Genomic DNA, 23,983 nt, shown 5'->3' with positions numbered 1-23,983 from the left:
TGTATTACCCAAAATGTTTCAGATTTGGAATCTTCAGTCTCAACATCTCATATGCACCAGTTTTTATTGACATGTGAGGTACACTGAAGGAAAAATGGCCCCCTGAACATTGCATTTTGTGCCGCAGCACATGCCTTTTGTAATATCGTGCTTCATGAAAACGAAACAGAGTTAAAATTTAATATTCGCAGGTTTTTCATTTCTCATAGGTACCTATAAATATACTATTAAAGAAAAATAAACAATCCATGGTGTAGGGTTCCAATGGTTCCCCAAATTGGGCTTGAATGACCCAAAAATGTTTCAATTATAATTCATAAAATTTCTTTAAAACCACTCAAATTTGCTGGGTTAAAATTGACCTCAAAAGTAACTAACAAAATTGCTGACTGAAATTTGATTTTCGTGATTCACCCCAAATTTGGGGTTACATTTTTGAAATTGTCCCAAAATGCTTAGGAGGCACTCACAAAATAAAGCTAAGGAAGATCTGCACAAATGTACACCACTCACTATTAAAACTTCATTAAATAAGATTTTCCTCAGCACAATAGACAGTTTAGATTCAAGCATGGACTTATTAGACTGCACACGCTGGTAAACATTAAAATTGCAGCCTTATTCATAAGTATACAGTTTTAATTCATAGTTTTAAATTTAGTAATTTTTGAAAAACATAAAAGCAAGGAAAAAGTTAAACTTTGCTCAACATATGTTGGCAGTATACAAAATGTACAATGTACTTGGTATCATATTGTGTCCCATTGTGCAGACATATATCCAAGGATAGAGTTAAAACTTGTGCTAGGTTTGCTGTACATTCATTGTGTGAGACGTACTTTATTTGTATATACTTTATGGGGACATATATATCCAATTGTGTGGACATACTATATTGTATAATTTGTATTCAAGGATACACTCAAACTTTGATTGGGTTTGTACTTAGGCTGTGGTTGGCATGTTTTTTCTATACGTCGACATATCAATTATATCCTTAAAAAACATGTATTTTGTTGTACTACCTAAAATGTTTCAGATTTGGAATCTTCAGTCTCAACATCTCATATGCACCAGTTTTTATTGACATGTGAGGTACACTTAAGGAAAAATGGCCTCCTGAACATTGCATTTTGTGCCGCAGCACATGCTTTTTGTAATATCGTGCTTCATGAAAATAAACCAGAGTTATAATTTAGGCGGTGCGTTTTATAGTGGGCCCACACATAGGTGGTTTTGTTACATTTGTGCGACACACTCTCTAATAAAAAGTGGCATAAAACAACAAATACCTGTGCTACATTGAAGAAAAGAGTATCAATTTAAAGGTAATTTATATGTCCACTACTCCAAAGTAAAAACGTTTTTGTAGTCTCTTCGTTCATTAGCAATTAGCAATCAATTAATGCCAAGTAGCCATATTTGTAGGGTGGTAGATAGGGGGGAGCATTCATGATAGGGGTAGCATAAATTTTGGTACCCCCTAAAATCTCAGCCATGGATCATACAATTGCTATGAAAACGTCCATGCTGGTAAAGGCAAACAAATCAAACAAAACTGTATAGTTAGTTTTTTGAGAAAATTTTCTTTATGAATAAATTATGCTCATTTATGCATATTTAATTAAGTTAATTTATGCAAAATTCCATTTTTGGTAATAATTCCCTAATCAGCCATTTAGAGTTATAAATTTTGGTATACATTATTCTTTAGTCCATGAGAATGATTATGCACCAAAAAGAATTAGCATATTAATTTAATTTCTTATGTATTTTCTTGTTTTTTTTTTATTTATGTATCTTATTGTTTTTGATTTCTTATTTATTTCTTTGTTATGGAGCATGAAATTATTGGTGAGGATTTTTTTGGCATAAAAACACAATAATAAATTGATTTCAATGAGTTTGAAAAGAAAATGCTAAATATATTAATTCATTGAAAAAATCTATTTTACATTGGATTTGTACACATTTCACCACATTTTGGGCAAAATGTCTCGACCAAAAAATGATCACACAAAATAAATTGGAATTGAATTAGAATTGAATTGTGAAAAAAAGAACTGTTTTGCATTGACTTTGCACTGACTCCCGTGTCCCCTCCACCTCCACCCTATACCATGTCTCATTCACCCGCTTATATTTTTTTTATGTCAGGAAGATATCCGTGATGTGTTTCCTGTTTTGAAAACTAGAATAAAAATGCTAAAGTTTGGTACCATGGACTTTAAGATTCATAAAGGAGAACATGGTCAAATCATCAAAAAAAAAATTATTTTGGTGATTTATGTAACGTTCTCTACCCTATTTTAGCGTACGACTATATGGCATAGAACCACTTGCATCTATTACTTGGTTAAGCAGAGATTCACGTAATTCCACTAATTTTTGTTCTTGCATCATATAGAGGTAGGCAATCCTGCATTTAAACAGACATTCACCAACTAAAGATGTAACAGCCCACCTTTTAGTATGTTCGGTTTGTTATTTTTCACTCAGAATATGTGATATACTCAAAGAAACAAAGAAAGTTTAATATTGTCATTAACAATTTAAATAATGTTCATTAAACTGGTGACCTGATTTTTTTGAAAAACAAACACTACAAAAATTGCTTCTCACAAACCACAATCCCCCTGGTACCCCCCCCCAAAAAAAAAAAAGAATGAGTTTTAACCCATGGAAATCAAACGAATTGACATTTGTAATTTTCTAAAAAAAAAAAAAAAAGGTTCGGGTGAAGGGGTCACCATGAACACTTTTAATCATGAGTCCAGGAACTACAATTTGACACCTTAACTTGTAAAATAGGAATAAGTTGAAGATTTGACCTTTGACATTGACCCCATGACCCCAAATGACCTCTGATAAAAATTCTCATTGGTAACATTTCATTGGGCCGGATGCATAAAAACTAGCAATTGCTTTTGCTAGGCTTTTGCTTGATTCCGTATGCATAAAAATGAGCAATTGCTTGCAAGCAAAAGCTTTTGCTAGTAAGCTCAAGCAATTGCTAACTGCCTGCTAGCACTGGCTTGACGATGTAGCAATTGCTAAAAAGTGTATGCATAAAGCAAACATTTTGCGGGTGCACTTAACTTAAGCATTTGCTTGGGTTTTTTCAAGCTCCTTCATAGCAGCTTGAGCGTTTGCTTGACCAAGGTGTTCGCGTTTTATTATGTACGTGGTTGAGAAGCCAAAAGTGTAAACTAGATGCCAACTTTATCAATTTAACAAATTAGAGTAATAGTTTGACACCACATCAAAGGACAAAATGATACATGAGAGAAGCGCTGAATTTTGCACTGCCGTGTCAGGAAACCTCTGCATGCGATCCACGCGATCGCACCTTTGTTCTGTGGGTCGTGTGCGCACCAGTGTGACGTCGCCATTGTTCAAACCGCTAGCAATTGCTTGCTGAAGGCAAGCAAAGGGTTTAAGCACTAGCAGAAGGTTATGCATACGAAATTAAGCAATTGCTTTGGCTTGATCTTTTGCTTGGCTAGCAATTGCTTTTGCTTGAAGCAATTGCTATCAAGCAATTGCTACTTTTTATGCATACGGCCCATTATCACTAAATATCATGAAAACCCGTCATTGGGCTCAGTAGATATGACAATTTCACCTTTTTTTGCATAAATTATGCAAATTAGATACTTAATGCTATAATCACAAGGGGCATTGTGCAAAGCAAAGGACAATCAACTAATTACTTACCATACTTTTTCTGACTGACAAAGCCATTGCTGCATGCTAGATCTAACCAGGGGTGCTGTACTTGTCAATACTGTCCATTTATAACAAAAACAAAACAAAATCAAAAATGCAAATTAAAATTTGATACACATCAGTAATGAAAATCTCCCTATTGATGTGATACCAACAAAATAATTTTAAAATTGCATTTGCAAAATTTGACCTATTTCATTGGGGGTGGCAAAAAATGCAGCTAGCATATCAGCCAACGTAATTTGTAGTACCCCGGTGCTACAATACCACGCCCACTCAAGTACACACATGTGTTTTCACTGTGCATTTGGTACCACGTCCTAGTACCGAGCAGGGCTGGCGATAGCTGGTATTGCATGTATATCTGTTTGCTAAGCATTTTCTGCCATGTGTAATGCGATTTTAAGATCGTGAATTCAGCAATGTTTCCACATGCATTTCTACAATCAACATGATAATAAAAACAACAGCTGTTGCCAAAATTGTTCAAAATATCGATCCTTAGTGTGAGCCCTGGTACATGTACATCAGTAGTAAAAATTGTAAACCATCCCCATTTTTCTGTTGTTATAATTGGCTGTCTGGAAGCTGTCTGTCTTTTGGACAGGTTTACAATTTGTTTTGCCCATCATTCACTTTTGAAATTACCCATCCAAAAGATGGGTGGACAGGAGAGCGTTTCATGAAAGGACTTGTCAGACGTTTCATACGACAAACTGTTATAATTGATGAAATGCCCCCCAGGAAAGCATTTCATCAAGGACTTGTCAGACATTTTATCCGACAAATTTGCTCTCGGCCAATCAGATGCAAGCATTTCAGTAGCTTATAACAATTTGTCGGATTAAACCTCTGACAAGTCCTTTCATGAAATGCCCCCCAGGTCTCTAGTTAACACGTTGCCCCCTGACAATGACAATCTGTACAGGTCACAATCTCTGAAAAAAGAATGAAAATATTGCAAATCGACTAATGCAGTGAAAATATGTGTAATTTACTGAAGAATATCAATTTGACTCGTGCTCAGACCCCACCACTTGGAAAATTGTTTTTAGCCGACTCCTCACCATTTTTTTAACCAATTTTTTTTTTACGAAGGTGTCAAAATGCTCAGCACATCAAGCTGCTTCAAATAAGACATATAGGTACCGGTATTGAATTTGAAACATCACCCATTTATAGCCTACCATAAAATTAATTGAACATTCACCTTCAAATGAAGCTGTAAGGAAAAATACAATGTACAATTCAATTGTTTATATTCAAATGTTATGACAAATTTTACCACACAATTTCACTTACTTTACTTTTATTGTCAGTGATTCTCAAAAATTTGAAAAAGTTGGTATCAGATTTATGACCCAAACTTTTCACTAAGATTGAAATTGCACGTAATAATAAATCTCGGTGAGAAAAATTATTGGAAATGACAAAATTTCCTGTGAACTCATCATTTTAACTTTTATTAACTTAACTTGCATGGGCGGTTATTTTTTCTTGTTTTGGGAAATCAAAAACTCTGGGTTGGGCGCTTATTGGAGCATGGGCGGCTATTGGAACGAATACGGTACACATTTCTGAAGTTGTCCTAAAATGCTTAGGAGGCACTCACAAAATAAAGCTAAGCAAGATCTGCACAAATGTACACCACTCACTATTAAAACTTCATTAAATAAGATTTTGCTCAGCACAAGAGTCATTTAATTAGATTCAAGCATAGACTTGGGACTGCACAGCTGGTAAACATTAAAAAGCCTTGTTTATAATTTAGTCTTAATTTATAGTTTTAAAGCTAATCTAGTGTTGTAGTCATGAGATTGAATCATAAAAGAAACTCTGTCAAAGTGATTGGAAAGGTTGATAACAATGCACCTAAGAATAATTTAATGATGCGAGGTTTTTGAATGTAGAAAATGATGAGAAATTTACCAAATTCTTCTGAGTAACATGCACTGCACTCAAAATGCATGTATGGGACTACATGGCCATGTGCTCACATGTGCGGGACCCGCATATTTCAGCCTTCTTTGTCATATTATCATTATGAGGGAATCTGAAGAGCAATCCTTTTCAGTGGATCTTCGTACAATATAATTCTTCCTAAATACCTCGAAATTAATTTGAAAGCTAACAATTATTTTCTTGACCCATGGTTCACCTTTCCCACTACACTAGATTCCCTTTTTCATTTGACCAAATATAGTCCGCAAAAAAGCAGAGATAGAGTTCAATTTTGTACAACGTTTGCAGTATACTTGGTAATACATTGTGTCCAATTGTGTGGACACACATATCCAAGGATAGAGTTAAAACTTGTGCAAGGTTTGCAGTACATTCATTGTGAGACTTAATTGTATATAATAGATTATGGGGACATTATATCCGATTGTGTGGACATGCCTCCAAGGATTGAGTTTAAACTTTGATTTTGGTCTTGGTCATTTTGCACTAATTAAGCCTGTGATTGGGATGTTTTTCCAATGTCTACATGTCAATATAAATTTTTAAAAAAATTAAATTAAAAAAAAATGCATTTTGTTGTATGACCTGAAATGTTTCAGACTTGGAATCTTCAGTCTCAAAATGTCATGCACCAGTTTTTAATGACATGACATACATGTACATGGTACAATTAGTAATAGCCTGCCAGAGAAAATGGCAAAAAAAAAAAAATGGTTTGACACGGGAGAAATAAAATGTAAGTTGTTTTTTAATGTTCTGTTTGTGAATGAATATCTTTGTTTTTTCATCATAGTATGCAGAAGGGGATTTGACTTTTGTTTCATCATTGGAGGAAAATTTAAGGCCTTATTGACAATGATATCCTCACAAGTTTCTCGCATGGATAGCTCCACATACACAAAAAGGCATGTGTGGGGATGACTTTTTATGTTGGAAAAGATATACATGTCTCACATAACAGAGTCTAATACCCTTTTCATAAACCTATCCTCCAATTAGCCGCCTAAGAGTAATGCGGATAATTCAATAAAAATTGCGTTCATAAACTCCGAAAATAAGCCGCATTATTTTTACGAGCGCCCATCCTGAAAAAGGCGGATAATCGCCATGACAACTGGACACGCCCCCTCCGATGCGGTTGTGTTGGAAAAGGGTGACCTTGTGACCGCACCATGGCAATTATCCGCATTATTTGGAAATGCGTTCATAAACTAATAGCAGCATCAGAGTAATGCGGATAACTCTTATCCTCCTCCAATTTTACGACCAAATTATGCTGCTATTAGCCGCCTAATTCATTTTAATTGGGTTTATGAAAGGGGTATAAGATTTCATGAAAATCTTATAACAAAAAGAATAAATCAAAGAAAAATCGGGACATTTAGTCCTTTCTTTAGCTGTATATGTGGGTATTTTTTATATTTCATGACAGGATTGCAAAGATTCGGATGGATTTAAATCGGTTTGGTTACATAAAATATGAAAAGACGTTCACGTGTGTAAAAGAACATGAAATGGCAAACGAAAAAAGGGCCTTGGTTTCGCCGAATTTTCTTCTAAAAAAAGAAAAATCCCTGACCAGACAGATAAATAATTCTGTACAAAAATAATTTCACCTAGATCTAGGGTCAGATAAATTATATTTTTATGAATGGAAATAAGAGAATCTTAACAAGCAATCATCAGAAAATTGCGTGGTCAACAGAAATGTTTGAGATTGCCTGCAGTTGATGATGCCTCGCACATCACAACTCAACAACGCGACAAGCACGATAAATCATCATGAAAACTTACCCAAAAAATATCACAGAGCAAAAAATACGAAGGTATATCCTGGGATTACAAATACAATTTGAATTAATCCTTTCAAAATATTTCAATCGCGACTGTTGTGAGGAAAACATGTCAAAATAGACCTAAAAGTGCAGTTACTTTTTCTGCAAATCGCACGCGGCAGGGAAAAATGGCTGCGTGGGGAAAACATGATCGCGATATCGCTATCGATAGCTTGGGGGTGTAGCGTCTTGCAGAGCGCGCTACTCTTGTAGCTAGGTAACAAAACAAACAATTGGCAGGCTCGTACGGTCTTGGAATGAAATATCCAATAAGAGCACTTCTAAATTCAATAAGTTTGCGAGGGATTTTTTTTCGGCAATATGAAAGGTATCTCCTGATTGGTCAATTTTCGCTCTTTCTTCTGGTACCTGTCTGAGGTCAGGGGAAGCCCTAGTTTTCTCACAATGAATAAATTTGGTCGTATATGAGTTAAATTCATAAAAATACAAGAAACCAATGATTTTTCTTGAAAGTTTCTGTCATATCTCTAATAGGCTTGTTGTTTTCTAGACTGTCCAAGAAATTTAGGGCATATATCGCGTCGCATGCGCGTATTCGAGGGCGCGTGGACTAATGACCCGCGTGGACTCATGAACATCTACCATACAATACTTTTAATACACGCAGCACGTACAGAAATACGCGCGCGTTGACGCACCCACATGAAGAAATGCGCGCGTGCAAAATGTAACACAATTTTTACATGTTCGAGTGAACTGAAGAACCTTAACTGTGGGAAATGCAAATTGGAATAGGCCTACTTGCACGACGAGCGCAAGTGCCGAGTTTTGGAGCATGAATGAGGGATTTAAAATGCTAAAATAGCTTAAATTTCTTCAACACAAGTCATGTAAATACGAAAATTATGAAAATACGAAAATGGCGAAATTATCGTACATTTAACCATTTTTTCAGTGGAATTATCTTTGAAGTTTTTCAGCACAAAATGTCAGAAAATATTGTGGAGAACAAATATTGATGGTGATAAGTATTCAACATACATTTTTGGCTTAATCCTTAGACGAAAAACTAGGCTTAATTTTTGTTAAGTGTCCGGACATCGCACCCCCCATCCTACATCATAAAGGCAAAATTATCGTACAAAACTACAAATAAGAATAATTATCGTACATCTGCCTTCTGGCAACGCTGTTAATTTTCCTCCAAATATCAAAATTTCCCTATAGCTGCAAAGATTTCCCAGCCACCTGGTGGCCGAGTTACCCATTTTTCCAGGGCTGTGGACAAACATTTTGATGTCAAAGGGTGGCAAAAATCTTGAACCCCTTGGCTTAGACCTACTCTGGACTAGCTTGGAGGCGTTCTGGGGTAAAAATCATAGGTCCTAGTATAGTGAGTGATTGTATTACCGACCGGCCTTGTATTACCGAACGCGCGCATCATATGCGTCAGAAAATAATCAAATACGCTCAAACCTTTGCAACTTCCTTCCAAAGGGAACTTAAATAGAAAAATGATGAAAAATTATCAAAAACACAATTTCGAAGTCTTTATATCCTCAAAACTGTAAAATATGGTCAAAATAGCTCATCAGTGACTTTGTTGTTTTCCCAACTTTTCCCATAGAAAACACACGTTCGGTAATACGATACCTTTTCAAGTGACCAAAATATTTCACTTGCGAAGAGGGGTCCGATTGGAAGCTGATGTCGTAAAAATGAAAAACAATTTCGGCAAAATTTTTGCATATTTATATTTTGTAGGTATTTGTGTATTTATGGTGAAAGTTTGGTGAATTTTATTGGAATAATGTGTTTGATATGATCAAATTCATGAAAAGTGTTCGGTAATACGATCCACTACCATACTATTCGTACCTTTACCCCCTAACGCCTGGCGCTTGGCCCTATACTCTATAGGGCCGCACGTAGCGTAGCCAAGGAAAATGCAACTATACAAATGCACCAAACAGCGCCTTATAATTTGAATCTGACGTTAACACTTCTGTACATGGGTAAAAATATCGGTTAGCAATGATTGGTTAATATAAAATTTACTGAAATTGAAAGAAATGGCAGAAATGGGATGAAGAAATAAAAGTAGAAGAGAGTTTACTCACATTTGTGGTCTTCGCCATCTTGGATCCATTGTTAATGCAACCTAGTTACGTGACGCTTATTATACTTATAGAGGGCGGCAAAATCAAGTGCTAAAATGTCCCGCTTCAACCACTGAACTAGGGGGGTATTCCTTGCTCTCAGCTCTTGGCGCGTAAAATGTCTCCTTCACGACAACAGATGGCACAATAACCAATTACTTAGCGGTGGGTATGAGCAAATGATGAGTCCTCATAATTCATGTCCCCACAATATGGCGTTATTCTCACGTCCTTTCTGGCATGTAAAAAATCACTTTTAGACGACTGTTTCTATGTGGACATTAAAATGTCCACATAGTACCATACGGGTCCACACAGCACGGCGAGAATTACATAAAATGTCCACATATAAACAGTGGTATAAAAGTATATATATATATATATATATATATATATATATATCACGCTGGCCAAAATATTATTGACCTATACATTCATTTGACCGTGACATGACAACAACGTGTTTGACACATGAATATTAACTGGTGAAGCATGTGCTATTCTCATTTCAGCTACGATCGAATTTCGTTACGATTACCGAACGCAATAAAGTACGAAGGTGAAAATAATGTGATATATAAAATTTCGAGCCTCTGTCAGGTTGTCACCCTCAAACAGAAAAATAAAGACAAATGATTTTCGCCGTGACGATTAATTACGTAAGACCTTACTGACAGCTTTCGTCTGGTTTGTCAGTATTGAACATGTGAAACATCAATCAAACCCTCGTTGTCCTTTTTTGTTGTTTGAAATACAAATAGATTTAGAGTCATCAAATTTTCGAGCAGACTGTCGCCGGTTATTTTTTCAATAACATTCATTTCCTTTTGTTTGATGACTCACACACATTTTAATTAGTAAATTAAGAGGCTTTTATAGGAGGAGATTATAATTTGTTTAACAAATTTTCGACATTACTCCTATTTGTTTAAGATCAGTATGCTCGATCTGTAATGAAAATCATAAGATCAGTATGCTCGATCTGTATGAAAATCATAATTCATAAGTCAGAAAAAATTGGAACCAGCGGGATTCGAACCTGCCATCTACGCTTTCCGGGCAGCGACTACACCACCAGGCTAGAACTGGAATTCAAATACCCTCGATCCTCTTCTTTCTGACTCATTACTATTCAAATGCCGTCCGCCGTGGACAATAGATAGTAAATTAAGAGGCTTTTATAGGAGGAGATCATAATTTGTTAAACAAATTTTCGACATTACTGCTATTTGTTTAAGATCAGTATGCTCGATCTATAATGAAAATCATAAGATCAGTATGCTCGATCTGTATGAAAATCATAATTCATAAGTCAGAAAAAATTGGAACCAGCGGGATTCGAACCTGCCATCTACTTTCGCACATTTTAATGTGCCAAAAAGTAAAGCGAGCGAGAAAATGTTAAGGAAATAAAATAAAAAATATGGAAGTGGGGGGTTATCCTATAAAACTTGTGAGTATCATCGCCAATGAAACAACAGCATTTATCAATAGCGTTCGTTGGATGTATGTTTTTTGTATCAAATTAGGAAGATAAAGATTGATTTATTTAGTTATTTATTCATTTATTTATTCGTTCATGTTTACACTGTCACAATATGAATACAATGTATGATATTACATGGATAATATGTGAGTTATATAAAATATAAAAGTACGTAATAAACATTCAAAGGTGTGACTACATAAGCCTAGAGCTAGATTGGGTGAAACACCTTTAAAATTTATTTGAATCACTAAAAACAAACAAAATCATGAGAAATAAAAAAAAAAACAATGAGAACCTTAATGTCTAAAAACGAGTACAAAAAATTAAAAAAATGAGGAAGGGAGGAAATAAATAGAAGAACAGAAAAGATGGAAGACTACCTTGATATAGAACAGTTAAGTATCAAGACGTTATGAATATATATGAATTGTTTGAACCTTTCCAATCTGCATATAGGAAATGTCATGGGGTAGAAACTGCTTTGGTTCGTGTATCAAATGATATCCTTCGTGCTGTTGATGACAAGAAGGCTGTTTTCCTCCTTCTGCTTGATCTTTCGTCAGCATTTGATACTGTTGACCATGATTTGCTATTGGATCGGTTGAAATATTGTGGCATAGAAGGAGTTGTTCTTGATTGGTTTTCATCTTATCTTCATGATAGATCACAGGTTGTCAAGATTGGTGAAAATATGTCGTCTCCTGTTAAACTTCCTTTTGGAGTGCCCCAAGGTTCAGTCCTCGGGCCGTTGTTTTTTGCCATCTATTCCAGTCCTCTTGCAAAAATTGCGCATAAACATGGCATAGACATTCATATGTATGCGGATGATACACAGTTGTATGTGTCATTTGATCCAACTGACCCTGCTAGTGAGTTGTCTGCCAGGCTTCGTTTACAAAATACAATAGATGATATGCGGTCATGGATGCTAAACAATAAGTTGAAATTAAATGAAAGTAAAACAGACTTATTGATTATTAGTTCTAAATCACAAAGTCATTTGATTAAGGACCGGACTATACAGGTTGGGGACTCCTTGATTAAAGCCTTGTCATCAGTTCGAAATCTCGGTGTCGTATTTGACGAACATATGTCTATGGATGCACAAGTAAAGAAAATATGTCAATCAGTATACTATAATATTCATATTGTTAACAGCATGAGGAAAGTCCTTGACCATAAGTCGGCTGCTATGCTTATACACTCATTTGTACTATCTCGATTAGATGTTGGAAATGCTCTTCTTTTTAATATAACCTCACGCAATGTTAATAAACTTCAGTATGCTCAGAATACAGCTGCCAGGGTTTCAACTTGTACATCAAAATATCAACACATCTCACCAATTCTCCAAAAGTTACATTGGTCATGTTGGTTGCCAATCCGGAAGCGTATAGAATTTAAAATACTTCTTCTCACTTGGAAAGTGTTTAATGGTTTGGCACCAAAATATCTACAAGACCTTGTCACGCCTTATGCACCAGCTAGAAGCCTGAGATCATCACACCAGCAACTTCTTAAGACTCCCAAGACACGTGTAGCATATGGTGCACGAGCTTTCTCTGCCTCAGCACCTTCTCTCTGGAATAATTTGCCATTAAATTTAAGAATTATACAATCACTGGAGACCTTTAAATCCAAACTGAAATCTTATCTTTTCTAACAGTATTAGTTATTGGCACTTTGACACTCATCCAAACTTTCTCATTCTTTCTTTTCTTGTGCGCCTCGGAATAGAATATTTCTAGATAGATGGCGCTATATAAATGCCTATTATTATTATTATTATTATTATTATTATTATTATTATGATAATAGTTAATTTAACAATTAAGTTTGATTCTTAATTCTTCACTTAAAAATATGACCATAGAGCCAAACGTTGAACAGTGGGAGATTCATATTCAAACGCAACATTTGTGTGGCATGCTTGTCGTTGAGCGCATGAAACAGAATATGAAGTGTCAGAAGCAAAATAGAGTTACTTTCTTAGCAAGTTTGTTCATTCCAAAATCTTACAGCACATAGTCTGTGCACTTATTCTTACGTGCATTTATAATCAGTATATCCCAAAACCAGTTTCTTCCACAACTGAGCCTCACTAAGTATCTTTAAATATGTATATTTCAACTGATGTCAGCCTTTGAGTGAGGGTTTGTGTTGTATGGCTGTTTTGTGGGTGTGTGTTTATTGGTGGATGGATGTCTTTACAGGGCAATCCCCAATCCATCACACATACACACACACCCATACAATAAGGATGTGGTATATATATATAATCTATGTATAGGCATATAGGTAAAGTTAAACTGAATACAAGCGTTTATACTCATGATTTTTGCATTTTACTGCAAAAAAATGCACGTCTAACAACTCCAGCACGTTTGCGCTCAGAAGTATTCTAAACTTATCTTAAGAAAAGAAGATAACAGTATTTGATAACCATAAAACTACCAAGTGTGTGTATTGTGTGGGTAGGTGTGAAATTCGATGTAAGTGAATTATGTAAATAAATCTAGTTTGTATTGATCGGAAAATGTAAGTAGTATGTATGGGAATTGACCGGAAGGATGAGACTCTCAAAGGATAACGGCCCCCCTAAGAAAAAGTTTGTATGAAAACTGAATATTCAAAGTATTATGTCAATGACAGTTTTTGAACAAATGGATAAACAGTAAGAAATTTATGAACAGTTGAATGACGAACTCGCTAATGCTATGGAGATCCTCTGATTGGCAATGCGACCAAAATTTGTGATAGAACACAACTCTCCCTTTCCTACAATGAAAATACACCCCTAAATATCTATTTGTTGTCATTCTAATGATAGTATGTATAAACTCTTTGCCCATGATATAGATAATCCTCCATGAGAGGAATACATGGGGCCCATCTTACAAAGAGTTGCGATTGATGCGATTAATCGCAACTATGGAAAGCCAGCAAAGCAACATAATAAAATGCATGTTTGTTCCAAATAATTATGGATATGAATGTATATTTATAAATTCATTGATTTCTTGACAATATGGTGTGTTTTCCTTTGTTTACAAAGGACATTTTGCAAATTTCCTGTGGAAAAAAAATTATGACACTGATGGATTTCCATAGAGTTACGATTGATTGGATTAATCGTAACTCTTTGTAAGATGGGGCCCAGATCTATTAAGAGAAATTGAACATTTAGGTCAAATGTGTAAATAGGGATTGGGCGTTGTTGGCTGCATTGCAAACGGGAGAAAGTTTCTTTGATTTTTATGTTTTCACGCAGGCTAACTTGCTCCCATCATGCCCATGGTTTCTTTCCCCTTTCAGTACAGACCTGCATGATAATCTTAAGACTGAAGTAGATCGACTCGCACCTTGAATAACAGAAAAGATTATTGAATTTATTGTTGAATTCTTAGGGATTAGTTGCAATTACAGTGAATTATGTTCAGCGCCATCCTTACCTTACAATAAAGCTTGATAAATTAGGTACTTTCTCCTTATTTTACAGTGTAATTCCTTGTATAAGAATTTATGGATGGAGGATTGGCACATTGAGGGGAGGAAGTGTATCCGAAAGAAAACACGAGGAAATGGAAAAAATGTAAAAGAGATGATCCATTGGCATAGATCATTTTATAACTTTAAAAAAGTCTGTTCCTTTGCCAAAGTGACTGCGCTTTTAATAATTGAATAACAGTGCCTTCCTCATATCTATCCTCTCCCGAAAATGAAGAATCAATCATCAATCTATCTCAATGATTCAATGATGTATGATTGTTCTGTCATGCAAGAAGGTTATCTAGAAATCAATTTTCAAAACAGAATTAATTGAAATATTTTCATTTAGTTTGACTTTACAAGAAGAAAAACAGAAAACCCGAAATATTTGGGCAAGTTTGTCAATTTATGATACCAATTAGATTGGTGATTTTCACAAAATGAATCTTAGAGATTACAAATCATTTTATTCCATCGAACGCACGCACACGCCCACACAGTTGCGTGCATGCGCAAGCTCACCATCACAAATTATTTTACCATACACACTCACAATCTACCTATTTAGGTCTATACTCCCCCACGGACCAAGACACCAACCCTCACAACGCAAACCCACACATGCATACTCTCCCACAACATTTGTGGCAGAGTGTCCCCATACACACCCACATCCCCCATGTCCCCATCTTGGTCCAAAGGTCCATGATCCAAAATATAGACAACCACACTCGGGGTCTCCCACACAACTCCTCTCAATCGCTCCTTTCTCCAAGTACAGTACGCACACGCACACAACGCACGCTCACTCACCTACGCACACATCGAAAATGGGAGATGCTGTTTGCAGCTCAGTCTCATCATAGAGCTATTGAAGATTCTCATCATGGAGGTAGAACGGTCTGAATGTGTGATGTTAAGTATCTACGTAGAAACCGCTTGTCCTAATTATCGCGTTCATATCCATCTTCTTCACTGCGTGACTATCTCCAGAGTATTATATAACAACAGTTCGATTCGATTCGTCCATATATCTATTTAAAGCTGTTTGATTTTATTTCGAAGCAAGTGTAATAATATCACCACATCAGTGTAGCCCTTAATTGTCACACAGAAGCACAACCAAGCCTGCTTCATTTTCTTTCAGGCAAAAAATAAACTTCACTCATGGTTGAAAAACATTTAATGAAAGGGCTATATAAAATTTCGATTTTTTTTTAAATGTAGAAATAGAGTCATAAATGCCTGTAGATAACGCTCCTTTCAAATCTGTTTCGGTTCACAATCTTAATTGACGAAATGACGAAGAAAGTGTTTTATTTGGGCCAAGAACATGAAGAAAGTTTTTTGAGGCATCGTGCAAATAAGTAAATAGACAAATAATGATTTGTTATCTCTGTGGGTGGGAAGAGCTTTCAGTATCTCTCCCTCGTCCATTTTACTAAGAAATACTTAGGAAGAGATTGTTAATCTCACGTTTAGCCTTTGTTGTGTAAATGTTTGGAGATTCATTTGGTGATAAGTCAAGTTTGTAGTCAGGGGCCTTAGCAAAATTTTGGGGACAGGATTTACAAAAGCGCCATTTTTTGCATGTGGGTCCCTGGTATCAAAAGCAATAATTCTAGATAGGGTGCCTCGAAATCGGTGAAGGGCACCCTATTTTAAAATGCTAATTTATGCAAATTTTATGCAAAAACTCATAATTCACCATATCTCACTAAAAATAATTTTCAAATGCCCAATTTTTGTGTATTTGGGTCTTCTTTTGCTAAACATTCAACTGCAGGTCGATTTTTATAAAATTGGTGAGTATGAATTAATTTTTAAGGTTAATTTATGCAAATTATATGCAAATCACATGTAAAAACACATGTATTATCATATATCGACATATATAGAATTGTCAAAATCACATTTTTTTCCACATGTGTCACTGGTACCAAAAGCATTAATTTCTTGATAGTATGCCCCGATATCAATGACTGGAATCCTTTTTCATAGGGCTAATTTATGCAAAATTATGCAACATCACACTATTCACCGTGAATTACTGTATATGTATAGTACAGACCTAAACTTTTCTATAGAAGCCTATTTCTTTTCTTTTTTTTCGGGGGGTGGGGGGTATTTGGGATTTATTTTGACGGGGCATCAAATCTAGATTGATTTCTGTACAGCTCCTGAATAAGAATCAATTTTCAATGTTAATGCAAATTTATGCAAAATTTATGCAAATATGTGTAAAACTCATCAACTATCGTATTTTGAGGTTTTAAACCGAGGGACAAGCACAACACTATGCATATGAGACACTGTTACACAATTCATTCATTATGGTGACTTTCCATGCGACCAGAGGAGAGCATCATGTTTAAAATGCAAATTTATGCAAATTATAAATCCTGTGCATACCCCTTTCACAATAAAAAAAAAACCCGAAATCATATGGAAAAGAAAAACAGTATTTCATCTTTCTTTTCAAATCAACTCAAGAGGTCAGATTTCTTTCCCAAGTAGAGTTTTCCCCTGTCAGAAAGAGGAGGGTATATGGATGGTTCTCATGGCAGAAAAAGCTGTCCATTTCTGCCCCTCTGACAACTATGTACATTTTTTTTAGAACAGAGACACATAAGATTTGAGCAAAGAGACATGATCCTTCTTATTTTTCTGTCGTCCCTTGATTGAAGGTGACTTGAATCATTTCAGTGATTTTTCTTGATTGACTTATGAATTGATCTCTATCTCTAAAACTAAGGTAACACCAAGACCAAATTCAATTTTAGGCCGAATCAGAGTCGAATCTGTCTGGAATAGGTCCCGAATCATAGCTATCGACTTCCCAAAATAATTGTCCAAATGCCTCCCCAAAATTAATTCAACCGAATTCCATCCAAATACATCCCAAATGTGGCTCGAAAAAGTGTGTCTTGGCCACATTCTGGAGTATTTTGGAGGATATTCGGCTGGTTTTAAAATTTTCAAGACAAGCAGAATCTCTCCACGAATGTTTCCGTTGGGTATGCAGAACAGAATAGTCCCGGATCCTTCCGAAGCGATTCCGGGAGCTCCCCGAATCCGAGATGAATAAGTACCGAATCCAGGCCATTTTTGGGCAGAATTGATCCGACTTTGTTTGGGAGAATTTGGTTTTGGTGTAACCCTTTGCTTAAAGCTAGGGTTAGAACGGAACCGAATCAGCTGCGAATCCATCCATATACACGTATTCTGGTGGTTTCAGGAATATTCTGTTTTGCCTTCGTAAATGCAAGAAAATTCGGGAACATTCGCTGAAAAATTCAGCTCATTTTGAAATGTTCAAAACCAGCCGAATACCCTCCAGACTATTCCCGAATGATACCACAACAAATTCCATTCGGGCCACATTCGGGATGTATTCCGATGGAATTCGGGTTGGATTTTTGGAGGCATTTTGGGGTATTTTGGGAAGATTAAGACCTATTCGTATCAGTCGTAGAGTAAAGGTCCGACTCTTGCCCCCCCCCCCCCCAATATCGTACCAACCATTACTCGAATACAAAGAAGAATATAGACGAGTGAGATGAATTGGCCAGAAATTAGAAAAATGGCATCCAAAAAGCTGCCGAATCGGTAAATTATAGCCCATTTCGAAAGAATCTGGCACATTTTTGGGAAATTCTGTGGCGTAGGCCTACTCTGCAAATTCGGGCATAATCGTTCGATTCGGGTCGTTATTCAGGTCGTCATTTGGCGATAATCGAAGATTCGGGCTAAATTCGGCTCGATTCTGGCCGCTCTGGCTCGATTTTTGCCACTGTTCTGGTTGGCATACGGCTTATGCATTATGCAATATATGATTAGTCAATGGAATACAGCTTCATACATAAAATTATTGTTAATTTACATGATATAACACACTTTTGCATGGAAACGGGATTTTCAATAGCATACAATTGAAGATTTGAACTGAGTGATAGAGGTACTTCAACAGTTAGGCCCCTTTTCCACTGTTAAACCCACTGGAATGGAACTAATTTATACACATAAAATAATTTGCTAATATTATAAAAATTAACATATTTTGCATGAAGACGGGGTTTTCAATAGCACATTTGATAGGGAAAATTAAAGCTATGGATCTGATAGAGATTTTCTTTAAGTTTGGTTTCTGTTTATTCCTTTTTACTAATTTTTACTATTCATGCATAAATCAACTGCTAATTTACATAAATTAACATATTTTTGCATAAAAACGTGATTTCAATATCGTGTTTGATAAGGAAATTTAAAGCTATTGACCTAAAAGAGACTTTCTTTGGTTTGGTATCTCTTTATTTACTTTTATTAATCAATTCCTATTGGCATATGGCTTCATGCATAAATTACTGCTAATTTACATAAATTAGCATATTTTTGCATAAAGTTGCAATTTTCAGCACCATGTTCTGTGGGAAAAATTAAAGCTATTGACCTGATAGAGACTTTCCTAAAGTTTGGTATCTTTTTTATTAACTTTTATTAATTCCCATTTCCATATGGCTTCATGCATAAATTACTGCTAATTTACATAAATTAGCATATTTTTGCATGAAGATGCAATTTTTAACACCATGTCCTGTGGGAAAAATTAAAGCTATTGACCTGATAGAGACTTTCCTAAAGTTTGGTATCTTTTTAAAAAAAAAAATTTTAATTAATTCCCAATGGCATATGGTTTCATGCATAAAATACTGCTAATTTGCATAAATTAGCATATTTTTGCATGAAGATGCAATTTTCAACACCATGTTCTGTGGGAAAAAATGAAGCTATTGACCTAATAGTGACATAGGGAAAGTTTGGTGCTTTTGTAAACTCTGTCCCCAAAACTTCAAATTTAAGGCCTAAGGCCCCTGACTATTGTGAAGAATTCCCTTAATAGCCACATAGTGGTTCCGCAAGAAAACGCGTTTTTTTTTTAATAGACAAAGTTAAAGAAATTTGAGTATGAAAAATAAGGTCATATATTTCGACAGTTTATTGACTTTACCCACTAACACGGAATGGTGTATTTAGTTCTTTATCCGGTTCTAACCTTCATTTTTGAGAATTATAGATAAGCTTATCCTCAATAACCACTAATTTTCTAAAGGAAGGTCTCCATAGCTCTCAGTCTCCAAACGCAAACAGCTAATTACATCCAAAGAAAATGTGGACATCACCACAAGTCTACAGGTTATCGTGAAAAGGAAAAAGCCGGGAGGATCACGAACCTCCCTCGATAATTTTTTTTTTCTTTAGAGGTACAAAATGTGCAATCCTGGATATGTTAGTTTAAGAGATTGCTGCGAGTAAATAATCATAAGCCCATTGCTCTTGTTATCATCATCATCGTCTTCAGTAAGATTTATATTAAAATGATCATTGCAATTATCGTTCTTCTCTTCATTACCATTTTATTATCATTCATTGTTATTGTTTCTATTTTGTTTATTATTCTTCTCGTCATAATTATCATTATCGCGAAAATTACACATAAAAAGTATTGGAGATCCTTTGCATAAATTATCATCTTAATTATTACAATTATAAAAGCAATTTACATTTTACACGTTTTGAGACAAAACAGTGAACATATCAAGCCACAACTGAGGTATTCTCGCTACCGTAATCATGATTATTATTGCCTAAGCTAACACTAATATTTGTTTTATACCATGTACAAGGAACGAAGCCCAAATATTATGATTGTTGATCGTGTTTATTGAAAAAAAAACTATTCAATCAATAATGATACTAATAAAGTGGAGGCGCGGTATCTCAGTCGGTAGAGCGAGTGATTCGTATTCTGGTGATCCGGGTTCGATTCCCTTTTGGTGCGCTAGTGCCCCTTGGTATACTAGCGCACCTCATTACCAGGTCCTTCGGAGAGGACCTTAAGCTTGTCGGTCCTCTGGTTGCTTGCTTACAAGCATTCATGCTTTCTTAGCAATCAGGTAAAAATCCCAATCAATCAATCGAATATGAAAGAGTGTCTTACTAGTGTCCCAACCATAGGCGCCAGAAGCAGGGGGGGGGGGGGGCAAAACGAGATTTTGCCCCCCCCCATGTGCCCCCTAAAAGTAGAAAAATGATAAATAATTTAAGGACAAAAGTAAACGATGGAGGCACTTTTCTACCTAAAAATTGTCATTCCCATTGTCAGAAATGAAAAAATTTCGCCCCTGACGGGGCAATTACATATCATAGTAAGATCGCGTCTTTTGACGAACATGTGAAACATATCTTTGATAAGCCCCTTTTCCATCTTATAACAGTGTTGTAACGTTTAACCATTTAATGAATACATTTCAGACTAAAACAGAATGGCAAATTGAAAGTGTACCGTCAACCACATCCGCTTTTGGAATGTAATCGTTTTCTTCTAAATAATGTTACATAATGTACATTATGATGATTATGAACTGCGGTAGTTTGTCAATCAGTTAATGATTATTTACATATGAATATTTCCTGGAATTTGATATTCATCATTTCCTGGTTATGGTCACATTTCCCCCAGAAAATATGTAAAGAAAAAATAAGATTTTGAAGTCATCCAAAAGTGCTTCCCAGCCATACAAAACATGCAAAATGAAACACATAAATCGAGTAATGTATTAAACTTTAATGATTTTCATTGTTAGATTTCTTTTTCCTCCAGTTACAAAATATGAAACGCATTGCCCACGCATGGATAATCAGGGACTATCTCCAATGCTGATGTCAGAAATGATTTGCATAGAATGGGGATTTAAGTGCCTATCGACGTCTGCCACGTCAGAAGAGTATAACATTTTAAATTTGAAAATACATTCATTAGAATTTCTTTTGTTTCTGTTGTTAGGCTACTTCTGCTTAATACACTCCTTGTTCTGACAGGAATTACTTGAAACTTATGATGATTGTGCTCTCTCGCGTCGTCCGTGTATGTAAATGTACATAAATATATGTTTCTGAAAGGATATTGCATGAAAAATGTAATTTCTGGTATTTTGAGTCAATATAAGCGTAATACGTAATTTAAAATTAATTTTTTGATACATAGAGTATAATTCACTAAGCAAAATGCTGAAAATCTCATCAAAATCGAATAACAATTAACAAAGTTATTGAATTTCAAAGTTTAGCAATATTTTGTGAAAACAGTCGCCATGAATATTCATTAGGTGGGCTAATGATGTCACATCTCCACTTGTTCTTTTGTATTTTATCATATGAAATTAGGTTTATTCGATTTTTTTTCCTCCAAGAACTAGAAAAATTGGATTGACAACTGAGTGCATTAGATATTTATTGCTGCAACTTATTTCATTATAAGGGGGATATATTATTCACACAAGTATGAAATAATGAAAAAATATGATTTTATATAATAATATAAGAAAACGGGAAGTGGAGATGTGACATCATCAACCCACCTAATGAATAATCATGACGACTGTTTTCACAAAATATTGCTAAACTTTATAAACTTCAATAACTTTATTATTTGTTGTCCGATTTTGATGAAATTTTCGGCATTTTGCTCAGTGAATTATACTCTATGTATTAAGATATAAATATTTTCAGCCCGGACCATCCCTTTAATTGATCGGACATGAAAACCACATTCCGGTTCGACCGTTTTGCGTGTAGATTTCATAGGTTCTTATAAATTATGAGTATAGTTTTCGTAGTGAATTCTATGTTCAATTCTCAAGAAATTTATTTTGAATGCTCTTAGAAACGCAACTTTTATACTCCATTTTTACACAAAGTCCTTATCGTGGGGTTGCCACACCCTCTCCCGCTCGATCGCTTCGGTATCTCACGCTGTCAAAAATATTGTGCCCCCTTCGGGATTTTGCCCCCCAAAACTGAAAGTGTTCCGGCGCGCCTGCATGGTCCCAACGATATCTCTCTTAGGATTGGACCAAGCATCACTGATCATCATTGTTCTAGAAAAGTGATGCAAAGTAGCCGGTGGTTCAATTCCACTGATCATTGAATAGGCAAATTGTGAATGGGTGCCTTTGAAATACTCCAGTATGGAATTATACATCTAGGTCAATGTTATGTTATTTTTATGCGTTTGGATTGAATTTACCCATTATGTTTGAAGCAGAAAATTGTTATCGAATTATTATAATAAAAGTTATAAAAAAGGATTATGAAACATGCAGTGGTTAGATTTTTTTATTATTTGTACATGTATACACTTCTTTTATTTTGTTTTTCAATCTTGATAGCTGAGAGTTTTTTTTCTGTTTTCAACAGCGCTTAGAGTTAAAGGGGGAGTTAGACTGAAGAAAAGTTTGTTGCAAAAATAGCAGAAAAATAATCTTGAAAATACTGGTGAAGGTTTTAGGGAAATCCATTAAAGATGAAGTGTTGGATTTATGACGTCATAAACAAGCAGCTGCCCCATATGTTATTCAATATTAATATAAAATGTTTCATTTCTTTAATGGTTCGTGATGATATGTATGTTTTCTTTTTAGGAACGGGCGTGAAAAAAAATCTATTGATACACTGAAGGTACAGTAAAAAAAATTCTAAATTTTCTGAGAAAATGACGTTTCATTGATTTTTATTTAATTACCATACGATATGGAGGAAAGCTGCTCACATATGACCTCACAAATTAAATTATAAAAGTTCTAACAACTTTGTTATTCTTGGATGTATTTTTTCTCAAAACTTTGGCAATCTTTTTCATTATCTTTTCTGCTAGTTTTGCAATAAATTTTTCGTCGGAGTGAACTTCCCCTTTAAAGGGACAGTCTTTGTGACAAGCTCTATACAAATGTTAGTTATTGTTATTCAGTGATGCGTGGTTATATAAACATTATCAGGGTGTCATTCGAATGCTGAAAAAATTAAATTGCGTTGAAATGATTTTGTTGTCACTTATTAATTACATTTCCTTTAGCAAAAGGCATAATTAAAGTTGGATTTATTCATTTTTATACACCCGGCATAAGCATGACAAGACTTTCCATTATATCATTAACCATCGACATCATTACATCAAAGTCCAGGGTCCTCATCATCAAGACTTGTTATAGTAACAAATACATTAATGCACCATTTCTTTAACATATCAACATCATATAGAAGGATTTCAGTAGCTCTTAAGTGTTCGGTTTAATATTAATTATATAATAATAACATTAATAATAATCCGCATTTATATAGCGCTTAATACATCGGAGCGACGTCTCTAAGCGCTTAACAGACATATTATTACCCCGGTCATCGGATCCTTTCATGCCCGCATGCAATGTACGCACCTTCTCCACTCCCTGGGGAGCATTCCAACAAGAGTTCCAAGACTCAATTGCTAGGCATACTACATATAGGCTTTCACATCCTACCGT

The 23,983-nt window shown here is 35.3% G+C and overlaps 1 long non-coding RNA gene across 2 annotated transcripts in view; it reads right to left on the bottom strand.

Annotated features, from left to right (window-relative positions):
• LOC121425675 overlaps positions 1-9,647 on the bottom strand; it is a 33,286-nt gene extending 23,639 nt beyond the window's left edge. Inside the window, exons 1-2 of one of the 2 annotated variants that reach the window (XR_005971517.1) lie at positions 9,608-9,647; positions 3,718-3,787 (exon numbers count right to left, since the gene is read on the bottom strand). This is a non-coding gene — a long non-coding RNA (uncharacterized LOC121425675). Of the gene's footprint in view, positions 1-3,717; positions 3,788-7,485; positions 7,701-9,607 lie in introns of those variants that run through there. The other variant, XR_005971518.1, reaches the window with a different exon arrangement.
• Between the last annotated feature and the right edge of the window lie 14,336 nt (positions 9,648-23,983).

The sequence above is a fragment of the Lytechinus variegatus genome, chromosome 12 (genome assembly GCF_018143015.1).
Source record: "Lytechinus variegatus isolate NC3 chromosome 12, Lvar_3.0, whole genome shotgun sequence".
Lineage (NCBI taxonomy): Eukaryota > Metazoa > Echinodermata > Echinoidea > Temnopleuroida > Toxopneustidae > Lytechinus > Lytechinus variegatus.
The sequence above is the reverse complement of the archived record's forward strand: the minus strand, read 5'-3'. Positions and strand labels throughout refer to the sequence as shown.